Source organism: Choloepus didactylus, chromosome 9 (genome assembly GCF_015220235.1).
Source record: "Choloepus didactylus isolate mChoDid1 chromosome 9, mChoDid1.pri, whole genome shotgun sequence".
Classification (NCBI taxonomy): Eukaryota; Metazoa; Chordata; class Mammalia; order Pilosa; family Megalonychidae; genus Choloepus; species Choloepus didactylus.
This window is the reverse complement of record NC_051315.1, coordinates 78,863,395-78,877,516: the sequence shown is the minus strand read 5'-3', so window position 1 is coordinate 78,877,516 and position 14,122 is coordinate 78,863,395. Positions and strand designations below refer to the sequence as shown.

The 14,122-nt window shown below is 36.4% G+C and overlaps 1 protein-coding gene across 4 annotated transcripts in view; it reads right to left on the bottom strand.

The window, feature by feature from the left end:
• GULP1 (GULP PTB domain containing engulfment adaptor 1) overlaps nucleotides 1-14,122 on the bottom strand; it is a 322,123-nt gene that overhangs the window by 188,884 nt on the left and 119,117 nt on the right. The window contains exon 1 of one of the 4 annotated variants that reach the window (XM_037849950.1): nucleotides 8,070-8,117. The exons of the other annotated variants lie outside the window; for them this stretch is intronic. The gene's annotated coding sequence lies outside the window, so the exon portion shown is untranslated. Of the gene's footprint in view, nucleotides 1-8,069; nucleotides 8,118-14,122 lie in introns of those variants that run through there. 4 annotated transcript variants of the gene reach the window in all.

The window sequence follows — 14,122 nt, the reverse complement described above, 5'->3', positions numbered from 1 at the left end:
CCGTTCCCCCAGCCCCAAGGGTATCTGCAGTGGGCTATCTTCCAGGCCAGACACCAAGCGGCTGGCCCAGCCCCTTCTTGCTGTGTTTTACTGCGTGGTTCCCACTATCACAGCTGTAGCTGCTCCTGGGTTTTTCTCCTTTTTTTTTTTTTTTTTGTTCTGTTTTAAAGAGCCCGTCGGTCTCCAAATGCCAAACTCTGGCTTTCCCAGACCGCCGCATGGCTGCAGGTCTTCCAGCCAGCTTACTCACTTGTTTCAGAATGTAGACTCCCTGTTTCACCAAGTATATGGCCCCTGCGGAACTAGAAGACCTCGTCCAGCTGGCGCCTCACTGCAATCGGTATTCTGGGTCACCCTCTGGTTTTTATCTAGTGTTTTTCACGGAGGTGTATTTTTGCCCTGTCTCACCTAGCCACCATCTTAGTTTCTCCTAGAGTTTATTTTATAAATATTTTGTATATTTTATAATATGTGGATATTTCTCAATAACTAAAATTTAATGGTTTATATTATGAATGTCTTCGTCCATCCTTGATTCTTAGAAGCCAATTCCTCTTGGATTCAGTGATTTTATTCTTGCTAGAATACACCCTTTATTAATCATTTCATAGAGAGTGTATGAGTGGGAAATTTTATGAATTCTTGCAAATCACCTCCAAAGTTGATTGACAGTTTGGCTGAGTATAAAAGTCAAAGTTCAGTTTCTATCTAACTCTAAAGATACTGATTCATTATCTTTTTACCTCCAAAGTTACTTATTAAAATTCTACAGTTTCTTATTCCTTTACAGGCTATCCTGAAAGCTTCTCAGACTTTGTTTTGTATTACTAGCACTCTGAAATTTTACTGATTTGTCTGTGTTTGTATTTTATATTTATGTATTCTGCTTAGCATTTGGTTGGATCTTTTAAGCAAGGCATTTAACTTTTTTATGACAATCTCTACTCTGGTATTTCTTTGAATATTGCACTCAAAAAAAAAAATTCCTCAAACTATATTCTTTTATGTAAATTCCTAATGGAAACAGGCTATAACTTCCAGCTAAAATCTCTTCATTTGTATTTCATAATTTTCACATTTTTATGCTGTTGGACTGGTTGTTGGACAAATTCCTCAGTCTTATCTTGTAGCTAATTATTGGGTTATTATTTTTAATTTTAGTGACCACCTTTCTAATTCACTTGATCTGTTTGATTCTCTTATGCAAAGAATAACTCTCACACCTGTCTGCTTTTATATATGAATTACCCTCTGCTTATTTTATTAAATCCTGTTATCTCATTGCTATAGTCTGTCTTCAGTGAGAGTTGGAGAAGTGTGACCATGCTGAAGAAAGGGAAGCTTTGGTAGTTTGTGTCCTGAATATGGTTTCACTCACCATTGCTATTCATCTGAACACTTCCTTATTTTTTCTAATCCAAACTCACATCCTCATTGCTACTACCTAAAAGCAGACACCTTATAGATGTTGTCAGGACCACAGATGATAAATGGGGTTTCTGCAGGTTTGAGTTACTTGACTGCTCCTCTGCTGTACTCCAATGAAGCAACTAGCTACTTATACCTGGACTCATTACTTCTTGAGGAATCCGGAATATGCCGTGTCTGAGTATGGACCAGTCTTGGTGCCATGCCCACCTTTACTTACCTAGCAATTCTTTCCTGCACGTATTATAAGTTGTGGCTGATACTATTTGCTTTTTGGATTTCTCAACATTTTTTTGGCCTATTGAGGTCTCTCTGTCTTGTTTTATAGACAGTTTTAAATTGAGTTGTATATGACATATTCATTTCCTCTTTTATCCAGGGATTTGAGTTGTGACTGAGAGATTACCATGTGCCTGGACTACCATATGGAAGAGAAAATTTATAATTTTCTTTTCAAAAAGTAGTTTAATATCAATTATAAGATTAAATTATAAAAATGAATATTAAAAGCTCTTAAAAATTTTATTACTTTGAAAACTTTCTATTGTTATCTGTTATTAATGTTAGCTTAGTGCAAAGAACAAATGTATTTCCCTCTGACTTTAAAGATACTATCTTCATCGTTTCTAAATAAACACAATAAGAGCTCTACTTTGGAATCTGTTTCTAAAAATACAGTATTAAAAACATGTAAATAAAACTATAAAACTGAAATTTAGGTGGGAGAAGAGCCAAGGGATCCAAAATGAATTAAATATAAGGATGGTGGAAGGCACAAAAGTGTGGGAAATGAAATATATAACATGCCTAGCACAGAGCTGCATGTCAGATTGTACTATGACAGGATGACAAAGGAATACTGACTAGTCATTTGATTTTTTTGGTTTGAAATACCTCTCTTATGTTAATATATACTTTCTTCATGCAGGAGAGTGTTTGGTAAAATAAAAGACTCCACTCGAATTCTAATCCCATTTGACCTTGGCAATTCATTTTACCCCCTTTGTGCCTAAAGTTTTTCATCTGTAAAATGAGTTCCCTACCCCAAATTTCCCTATTAGGATTGAATATGTTTATCTGATTGGAAGGCTTAGAACAGAGCCTGATACATACTATAACATAAGTCAGTGTTGTCTATTATTATTATTATCATTAATGCTGTAAGGATACTATGGCAGATTCTTAATACTCACTCAGGAGTTTGGAAAACTTCACTCAAGGATGGGAAAAAAAGTCCATAAAATCCAAGCAGATAGATTTTTTAGTAGAATTCTAGGTTTATAGTTGTAATTAAAACAAAATTTTGCATAGGGCAAGCCACTTAAAATATTCTTGGGATAGTCTAATTAAATGAAATAGTAGACATAAACTTGCTTTAAAGAAGTTTAAATCCTCATTGAAATATAAGCGCATATTTCTTTTCAATTATAATGATTGTTATTGGTGATGTGTATTTTCTTATAAAATCATTTAACCAAGGAATTTGTTTCTCATATATGTATCACTAGAATTTATTTAAAACTACTTATAAAGGAATTGTTAAGTATACAATTGTATAGTCAGTAGCAAGTAATAGTACAGCATGCTTGCATTTTTAAACTGTACTCTAGCAGCTAAATTTTTATATTTCTTACCAGGTTAAGATCATCAAATATTTTATTGGTGAGTAAAAGCAGATTATATCATTTAAGCAATTTTTGAAACAAACAAAAAAACACAAAAACCCTCCCACATAAATGTTCAATGATTTCCACCATTTGGCCTTAATAAATTATCCTGTATTATCTTTTGGTAACTCCAAAATAAGGGAATGGCCTAAAGAGGACTTGTGTATACCCAACATATGTTAATAGAGTAGTTGTATAATATTCTGAAACAGGGCAGGGGGGAGCATAAGAACATGCAAATATATTCTGTTCCCACAGCACAACCCTCGGTTATGTAAAGCAGATTTAATATTAAAGCTCTAACTTTGCATTCCAGAAATCTAATTACCACTTAAGTCCAACAGAAATCAGTAAAATCTGCACAGGAATGTTAAGTCTAATCACCTTACATAAGGCTAACTGACTTTACTGATGAAGACTTACATAAAAGGAAATATTTCTGTGTTCTATTAAATTGCTCATTCACTGATGTAGTTTTCAACATCAAGTGAAAAATGCCTTCAATCTAAATTTATTTTCTACTTTGAGTCCCAAAATACTAATTTTCCCTGATTTATCATAGCTGCATAACCAAATGGAGGAAGTCCAGTTCTATATCTATATGTATTTCAAGATAACTTATGAAACACCTGGCTCAAGTGGAATATGCCATTGTTCTCTCATGACTCTTTTTCCTCCTAGGTCAAAAGATACCCAAACTTTGCAATCAATTACTTATTTTAAAAATGCTATTACAAAAATGTCTAGTAAAAAATTACAAAACAACAATGCATTGAGGGAGGGGCAAGATGGAGGCATAGAGAGGAGTAGAATTTAGTCAGTCCCCTGGAACAACTAGTAAACAACAAGGAACAACTAGTAAATAATCTGGAATAACTGCTGGGGAACAACTGTGACTGTCCACACATTGTACACCAACCTGGATTGGAAGGAAAGCCTGAGATTGAAGCATAAAACATGTAAGTAAAAACTGCGGAACCACACTGGGAGCCCCGTCCCCCATGCCAGGCTGAGCTGCAAAACCTTGCTGTGGTAGAAAGCAGCACTCTCCCAGCAAGCAAATATAGCTCAAACGAGCTCCAACTTGGGTTTTAATTAACAAATGTGGACTGCTGAATACAAGCTACATTCCCCAACAAGCAGACAGAGGCTTTTAGTGACAACTGACCTTAAAGAACCAGAAGATTCATCTGTCCTGGGAGGGGGAGCCCAGAAGACCAGGTGTTACCTCTGGCTGACAAGTGAATCTGGGGGCCATGTACTGGCTGTTAAAGGGGGTTTTCTGTCCCCTTTTCTCTCTCTCAACCTTAGGGGCTCAATGGAGAAAGCTTCAGCTATTTTTAGTTTTCAGCACTCTGAGCCAGACAGAGGTGGAGATAACAGAGTCAGAGAGACAACAATTCAAATGCAGATAACTCCCTGGGGGGTGTATCTTCACTAAGAGTAAGGAGGTGGGGCCCAACTTTCCCTTCAGAACCAGACCCCAGAGCCTGGGAGAAAACAGCCAAAACAGAAACTAAAGGGGTCACACCTCCTTACACCAGTTGGCAGTGACAGGCTGACAGGGGCCACCTGCTGGGGAGGTTAGGAAAAGCACAGTGACTAGAGACCTCACAGGGAAGTCTGTCAATCTCTAAGACACATCCACAGGGAGACTTGAAACTGAATATAACCCAATTCTGAGATCTGAACCCATTCTGGTATGGGAAAATCTGATTGAGGTAACCAAGGAAATCAGATGCCTAGACAACAGAAAACTACAATCTGCACTAGGAAAAATGAAGATATGGCACAGTCAAAAGAACAAACTTACACCTCAATCAAGGTACAGTTGAGATATTGTTTCACTTTAATGAAACAATATATTAAAGATTTTCAAAGAAATAAGCTAAATCAAATAAAAAACCAAATCAACAAATTCAGGGAGGATACGGCAAAAGAGATGAAGGCTATGAAGAAAACACTGGAAGAACATAAGGCAGAAATCAAAAGTTTGAAAAAACACCTGGCAGAATCTATGAAAATGAAAGGCACAACACAAGAGATGAAAAAACACAACGGAAACATACAACAGCAGATCTCAAGAGGCAGAAGACACGCAGGAACTGAAGAACAAGATACCTGAAATCCTACACACAAGAGAACAGATAGGGAAAAGAATGGAAAAATAAGAGCAACATCTCAGGGAATTGAATGACAACATGAAACACATGAATGTAAGTGTCACGGGTATCCCAGAAGGAGAAAAGGAGGGAAAAAGGGGCAGAAGCAATAACAGAGAAAATAATCAATGAAAATTTCCCATCTCTTATGAAAGACATAAAATTACACATCCAAGAAGTGCAGCATACCCCAAACAGAACACATCTGAATAGACTTATGCCAAGACACTTAATAATCAGATTATCAAACATCAAAGACAAAGAGAGAATCCTGAAAGCAGCAAGAGAAAAATGGTCCATCACATACAAAGGAAGTTTGATAAGATTATGTGCAGATTTCTCATTAGAAACCATGGAGGCATGAAGGAAGTGGGTTGATATATTTAAGATACTGAAACAGAAGAATCTCCAAGCAAGAATCCTATGTCCAGCAAACTGTCATTCAAATATGAGGGAGACCTTAAACTATTCTCTGACAAACAGGCAATGAGACAGTTTGTAAAGAAGATACCTGTGCTACAGGAAATACTAAAGGGAGCACTACAGACAGATAGGAAAAGACAAGAGTGAGAGGCTTGGAACATGATTTTGGGTGATGGTAGCACAGCAAAGTAAGTCCACTGAACAAAGAGGACTGTGAATATGGTTGAAAGAGGAAGGTTAAGAGCATGTGGGATACCAGAAGGAAAGAGGAAAGATAAAGACTGGGACTGTATAACTCAGGGAAACCTAGAGCACTCAACAATTGTGATAAAATGTACAAAGATATTTTTACATGAGGGAGAACAAATGAATGTCAACCTTGCAAAGTGTTAAAAATAGGGTGGTATTGGGGAAAAAATACAATCAATGCAAACTAGAGACTATAGTTAATGGAAACATTGTATTATGCTCCTCTAATGTAACAAAGGCAATATACCAAAGCTAAATGCCTGTAAGTGGGGGACATAGGGAGGGGTATGAGACTTCTGGCATTGGTGGTCTTGTCTGACCCTTTTATCCTACTTTAGTGCAATTCTATCTTTCCTTTTGTTACTTTTTAGCTGCCATGTTTTTTTTTTCTCTCTTTTTCTTTTGTCTCTCTACCTTCTTTGACTCTTCCTCCTTCTTTGTGGAAGAAATGGAGATGTCCTTATATAGATAGTGGTGATGGTGTTGAATCCATACATATGTGACTGTACAGGGAACCATTGATTATTTACTTAGGATGGAAAGTGTGGTGGGTGAACAAAACTGTCTTAAAAAAAAACGGATTGATGAAGAAACCTGGAGGGTACTACACTGAGTGAAATAAGTCAGACACATAAGGACAAATATTGCATGTTCTCACTGATATGAACCAATTATAATATGTAAACACAGAGACATGAAATATAAGTTACCAGGATATAGAACAAGGCTAAAGAATGGGGAGTGGTTGCTTATTACGAGCAGAATGTACAAGTAGGTTGAACCTAAGTGTTTAGAAGTAGACAGAGGTGATGGTAGCACGTTATTGTGAGAATGACTAATGGTGCTGAATTGTGTGTGAATGTGCTGAAAATGGAAGCTTAGAGTCATGTATGTCATCAGAAGGAAAGCTGGAGTTAAGAAGATGGGAATGTATAAAACAGTGAATCTTGTGGTGGACAATCTCCATGATTAACTGTATAAATATTAGAAATCTCTTTCATGAACTAGAACAAATGCATGACACTATAACTAGAAGCTAATAATAGAGGGGTATATAGGGAAAAAATATACCTATTGCAAACTATGTACTACAGTTAACAGTATTTTAACATTTCTCCATTAACAGTAACAAATGTACTATACCAATACTATGAGTCAATAATGGAGGCGGGGGTGGTTAGGGGCAGGGTAGAGGTTGAGTTTTCTTTCTGTGTTTATTTCTTTTCTGGAGTAATGAAAGTGTTCTAAAAGTTGGAAAAAAATTAATTGTGGTGATGGATGCACAGCTCTATGTGGTATCGTGGGCAACTGATTGTGCACTTTGGATCACTTCGGATAACTGTATGGTATGTGAACAATCTCAATAAAATTAAATTTTAAAAAACAATGCCTTTCTTTTTCTAGTTATAGAAGGAGTATATGCTCATTGAACACACTGTAGTTCAAAAATAAGTAAAAAAGAAGAAAATTTAAATCACCCAAATATAGCCAATGCTAATATTTAAGTGTATTTGTTTACAGCATTTATTATTAAAGGTAAACAGATACAGTGTTGAAATCCTACTATAGAAACAGTAGCTATGTATCCCCGTTTTGTACTTTTCTCTTAGCATTTTATAATGGATATATCCTAGGCCATTTAAATTATTTCTAAATAACATTATTTACTCCTGCATAGTAGTCCTCTATTGGGCATAGTAATAATACACAAATCTTTTTTTCAAAACTCTTCAACAACTTCAAGTACCTCTTTTATATGCTAAGAGTTCCTCATGCAACATTACCAGGCCCATACAGACATCTGCCTCTTGAATCATCTGACGCCAAAAATATCCACAATTGAACCCATAATTTTTTTCTCAGATTTATCTTCTCTCCCATTGCTCCCCCTCCTTCTCTTCTTTCTTCCCTATTCTCTTTCTCCCTCTCTCTCTCTCTTCCAATCCCATAGCCTATGACTATCATACATGAAGTTTCAGAAGCTTGCAACCTCATCCACATACTTGATTCCTCTATCATCATCCTTTGTCTAAAATCCACACAATGTCAATTCTACTTTTGTCAGTATGTCAGAATTACAGAATTCATTTTTCTTCATTCCCACCAGTACCCCCTTCTCTAAGCCACCATCATTTCAAACCTGGATTACTGCAGAGTCTCCTAGCTGGCTTTTCTTTCTCCAGCATTGCTCAATCATGCCTTAACTCCACATTGTAGCCATTGAAAATTCTGTAAAATACAAATCCGATTGGGTCGGCAATCTGCATAAGTACCTCTGTGGTTCCCCACTACATTCAAGATAAAGTCAATATTCCTTACATGTTTCCTCATCATTTGCTCCATGAATCTCTGTCCCCTCTACCTCTTAGCCAGGCCTGTGCACTCTGTTCTGCTTTGTTTTTCCAATAAACCACGCTTCCTGATTAATGCCTGAAGGGTCCACTACACATCCTATTCCTTCTGACTAACACTCAACCTTAGTTTAGGCATGACTTCCTTCAGGCTAGCCTTCTCTAAAGTACCCCACACATAGGTTCAGGACTCTGCTGGGACCATCAACAGTATTGTGAACCCTCCCATCCTAGACTTAATGAGTTATATGAATTTTTCATTCCAATTCCAACTAAACTATAAGTTCCTGGCAAAGCAGGGAATTTGTATTGTTTATAGTTTTATCTCACCACCAAGTATAGCAATTGGCACATGACAGGCAATTAAAAATATAGTTTAAAGGGAAGAACAAATTAGTAGTAGATATCTGTTTATTACTAGACAAAGGCGGTGGATTCTTGGGCCTGATGTGCTCAAATGACCAAAGAGAGAACGAGTTTATTGCTAGGTGCGAAGCAGGAGAACAGATGGCTTAGAGGTCCAAAATCTGTCTCTCTGAACTGCAGTAATTCTGATAGTTTTATAGCATCAAAAGATGGACAGGTTTTAGGACAATGAGTACAGTGGCCCCAGATTATGTAATTGAGGTGATCTAATTATTGAAGATGTGCAGACTGATTACACACTTAGTCACAGAACCTATGTAAGAAAATGGCAGCCTTAATATGATAATGGGTGTGATTTTTAGTATTATAATCAGATATAGGTGACTTGTAGGTTAAAGTCTAAGCCACTAAGCATGTCAGGCGGGCCCATTTTGGTTATTAAGATAACTTTGGACTTGGGGTGGGTTCATTCTTGGCTGACCCAAGACCCTTCATTAATAACATTAGGGGCTGTCTTTAGTGATCATAAGACATCGAAGTCGAAAAACTGGATAAATGGGTACAAGTGAAGGTTAGTCACAAGGTTTTTACAGTCACAAGGGCACAAGATAAAGGCTATAAAATCACTGTCAAAGATCAAGGCAGCTGGATCACTGTTCAGGTTTCAGGTATTTCCCTCTGTCTGTTCTAATATACCAGAAAGTTAAGAGGAGTATCTATATAATGATTCCAGTAATAATAATTAGTTCTTAAATCCTAGCTTCTCTGTTACATGTTGAAACCTGAGCAGTATTAATTATTATTTAATCTATGTTAACTTTACTGGCAAGATTTTTATTTTTTAAGATTTTATTACCATTAGAGTTTGATGACTTTTGAATGACATTTCTCAAGAAGGGCTTTAGGAGACATCTTTTGTTTTTACTTGTCCCACATCTGCTTCCCATTGTGGCTCCAGAACTTTGAAATTCCTTTGGGGAACATATTTTCTGCAACTGCAGGAAGTATTGGGGGGAGGGCTGTCAATCAAGTGTCATGTTTCCTGGCAGACAGCAAATGATTCAAACTCAGCCAAGCAAATTCTTTTGTGAAATTTGGAGGAGTAATATGAGAACACACTATTGACCCAGATTTAGTTTTGTGGCAGAAGCTTCTCTCCAATCCCTGCTCCCTAGGTCCCTGGAAGAGTTCTGGCCCCTGTCTTTTCTGAGAACTGTTTCAAAGGGCTATCATCTCATTCAATGAGCTAGCCTGATATCCTTATGTCAAAACACCTTTTTTGCTGTTACCCAAGAACTAGTTTCTGTTACTTGTAATAGAAGAACAGTAACTGATAAGAGAGATTGCTTGTATAATTAGATGTTGTTTCATATATGGTAACTTAATCATAATTTTCCAGTTTAGCTTGTGGGGCCACCTAATTGATGAACTGTGACATTCAAAATTCATAATTCGCCAATTTCCTTCTCTGAGATAAGCACTTCCGTTTTTTCATGCACTGCAAATATTAATGTAAACCCTTTTATTCTCCCTCATTTCACTCTTTACCTATAAAAATTATCCTTTTAAACAAAAACATTTTGTTTTCCATGAAAATAAATTTCTCAATGTAAACCATGTTCTAAAGCAAATTAAACAATTTAAATTGTTTAATTTAATTGTGATGGCTTTTGTATAATAAATGATATCCTTGTAGCATGAATGAATGCTTTAGCCTAAAAGTAGCCTATAGTTTACCACTTTGCAACAGAGAAACCGACATATTTGACGAGCAATCACTTTGCCAGGTTTTGATATTTCTTTCAACAAGCAATTTATGGAGGAAACATTTATTACCATTACATAGTACATAAATATACATAACATTTTTTTCTTTAAACTTCTTCATTAAACAAAAACTAATTTTACTATTATACAAGTAAAGAACAATTTAAGTGTCATTAATTAGAACAAAGGTATATTTTAAGTATATAGATGTACTAAAAGTAAATTTTAAATGTAAAGTCAAAGGTCAATAAAAACAAAATGCCTTTCTTCAACTTTTCTAATGGCTTAAAAGTTATATTGTTTTGTATTTAAATTCTGATAAAGCATAATACATCTCATGAGTAAGATCTGAATTTGTCCTCTTCTGAGGGATTTTCCTAGAGATTCTCTTTAGATAAGGGTATTATTACTCTTCTTTATTGCAACTCAAGGGGTATGGGGAACCAAGCCTTTCATGTTACTTAGACCATGTCTGGGGTGGTGGCCTGGAATGGTGGGCCGCAAGCCTACATGGAACGCCGTGCAGGCACACCTTGTAAAGATGTGTGTCTTGTGACTATGACAGCAGCATTAACCATTGACCCCAGATTGTTCCTTCTTATTTGCAGTAGGATGTAAAGAGTAGTATCTGAGAGACCCTGAATGCTTTTGATCACATAGCATAGTCTTGCTTTGTGTAACAAACGCATAAATAACTGGAGCACAGGTGCATCAGCACCCACTTGGCACACGATGCTGTGGGTCCCCTGCTCCCTTAAATCTTAACTTTGTGTCTGTGTTTCATTTCTGTGTCGCCTTGTCAGCAACAAAGGGGGAAGACGAAATTATACTTCCAGTTCCTTTCTGCTACTTTCTTATCATTCTACCATATTTTTGTCATCCATTTACCCTACTCCTCACTATCTTGAAAGACTACATCATCTTCCGCCCATTCTTTCTGCCTAATATATTGTAGTATATATGGGGACATGTTCCAGTTTGCTAAAGCTGCTGTTATGTGAAATACCAGAAATGGACTGGCTTTTATACAGGGGGTTTATTAGGTTAAGTTCTAAGGCCATAAAAATATCCAAACTAAGCCATCTGCAAGAGGATACCCTCACTGAAGGAAGGCCAATGGTATCTGGAACACCTCTAGATGTTATCTGGGAAAGCATGTGGCTGGCATCTGCTGGTCCTTTGCTCCCAGGTTGCATTTCAAAATGGCCTTCTCCAAAATGTGTCTCCCAGCTTCTCTCTCTCAGCCTCTGTGCATCCTTGCTTGCTTCTGTCTTTCTTAGCTTCTCTCTCTCAGCTCCTGTGCATCCTTGCTTCTTTCTGCCAGGGCATTTCTTTCTAAGCATCTGGGGGTCCTCTCTTAGCTTCTCTAGGGCAAACTCTGGGCTTCATTTCTTAGCTTAGCATCTCCAAACATCTTTCTGTCTATATCTTCAAGCATCTCCAAGCATCAGTATCTACGATAGCTCTTGAGTATCTATGTCAGCTCCAGTGATATAATCAAGTCCCACCCTGACTGGGCAGGGTGCACACCTGCATGGAAACACTCAATGAAAAGGTTTCACACTAATCAAAAGACAAATAAGTCTGCCCCAACAAGACTGCATTAAAAAACATGGCTTTTGTGGGGGACATAATAGGTTCAAACCAGCACAGGATGTATGTTTCAAGATTCCTAAGACCTTAAAGCCACATTAAGGTGAGTGAATATATCTCAATAAAACTGCTTTTTTAAAAAGCCACATTATAGTTATATTTGAATCTGAACTTCATTTATGGTCTTAAAATCAAAACTTGCTTTCTATATCATACTTTCCTGACCATCTCCCTCATCAACACATTTATATTAAGCATATATTTGCCTTCACCATACACTTAAATTTCCCAGTCTTGCTCCATAATCAGTCCATTAACTGAATTTCATTTGACTTTCATTTCCTTCCTTCTTAGGCTAGTTAGCCTAAACCTGCAAGTGTAGCCCTTTTATTGATGATATATACAGTGGTTATGAATCAACTTGAGTCTTCATATTTCATGGTTGTTTTTTTCTGTAAGTTGCCTTTACTCTTACCATACTTGTACTTTCATTTTAAAGGAACTCATAATTTATAAATTGTAGATAAATGAATCTTCAAATGAAAAAGGAATTGCAACGAAATAGCAAACACTATGAGTGCTCTAGTAAAGTATGAGCAAAACACAGTGACAGAGGAGGGCAGAAAAATCTTCAATGTTCAAAACCAAATTTAGTATTATATCAACACAAAAGTCCTTCATTTGCTCCATTACCTCCATTTCTGTCAATGCCAACAGCATACCACATTTTACCTAAGCTAAAAGTTCTCTCTTTGACCCCCCACTGTCTCTACTGCTGTCAAGCCTCTTCTATCCACAGCTTGCATTTTACTTAACACTGCCCTCCCAATAGATAAAGCTTTCATTGCTTGTTGCCTAAAATTGCCTGCAAAATTGTTACCGGGTAACAAACTCAAATCGTTCTTCAAAACCTTGATCAGGTTCAAAATGGTGTACCACTTTGGGAATACCTCATCTATTGATAACCAAATGCTGGCATCCCATCATAATTAATTACCCACTAGTCTCTCTTTGGATATGATTCTATTGTTGCACTTGTCATGGTGTATTATATTCTTGTATTATACTCACATCTCATCCACTACATTATAAATTCCTTAGGAGTGGGGATTATGTCTTCATCTTTTTTTACCTATAGCCCCTAGCAAATGTTTGATAATTGCTGGCTAAAATGTCAGGAAAGCCTATGTCTTATTCTCCCTTCCTTTGGGCTTGCTCTCTCTTCATTAGTCAAACACACATATCACTTCTAAATTAAATTTCTTAAAGTACCACATGCATCATCTTATTCCTCTGAAATTGTGCCTCACCATATAATGAATGAAACAGAAATGCCTAAATACAAGAATGCAAGCCACAGAACATATTTCCCATTACTCAGTTTCCAAGCTGGAGGTGTTACCATCAGCAAGCATCCTTTCCATGATTCTTTATTAGCACTTACTATATCCTATCTTGTACCTAAAGACTGGAAGTATATTTCTTATTTTATTGAAAGCTAAAAGAGAGAAGGAATTATTTCTGTGTTTTCCTATCCCTACTTTCTATCATCACCACCATCATCACTCAAATAATCACAGTGCTTAGGCTTAGCTCAATAATTACATTTTCAATAAATATTAGTTGAATAAATATATGCTTCCCCTCATTCCTAAATGGTGTATTTTTAAACAGTGTGGAAAGATTGTATATAAATAATATTCACTTTTGTTCTAGGCTTAGTCATATAAGGGAATACATTTGCTGACTATATGTTAGTGGAGGAAGCTAATGCTTGCAATCAAATTTAGAATGCTAACTTTATCATTATTCTTTACTCAATCTAAACTAGGTTTTTTGGGGGAAGTTCTTTGAATAAGAAAATTACAGTCAATAATTCAAACAACATTTTCAAAACTGACTAATGGAAACTGCAATTCATAACACCTTCTGGAGGTAAATTCATCAAGGAGAGCAAAAAGGGTTTAAAATTTCAGGGTCATTTATCCAGGGATGTTAATTTTAGTAACTCTACAAATGCAAAATAATGAGAGATGTACAGATCAATTTATGTATGAAGATATACACTGTATAATAATTAAATACAACCTAAATGTGAAATGTAGAAACTTTAAAA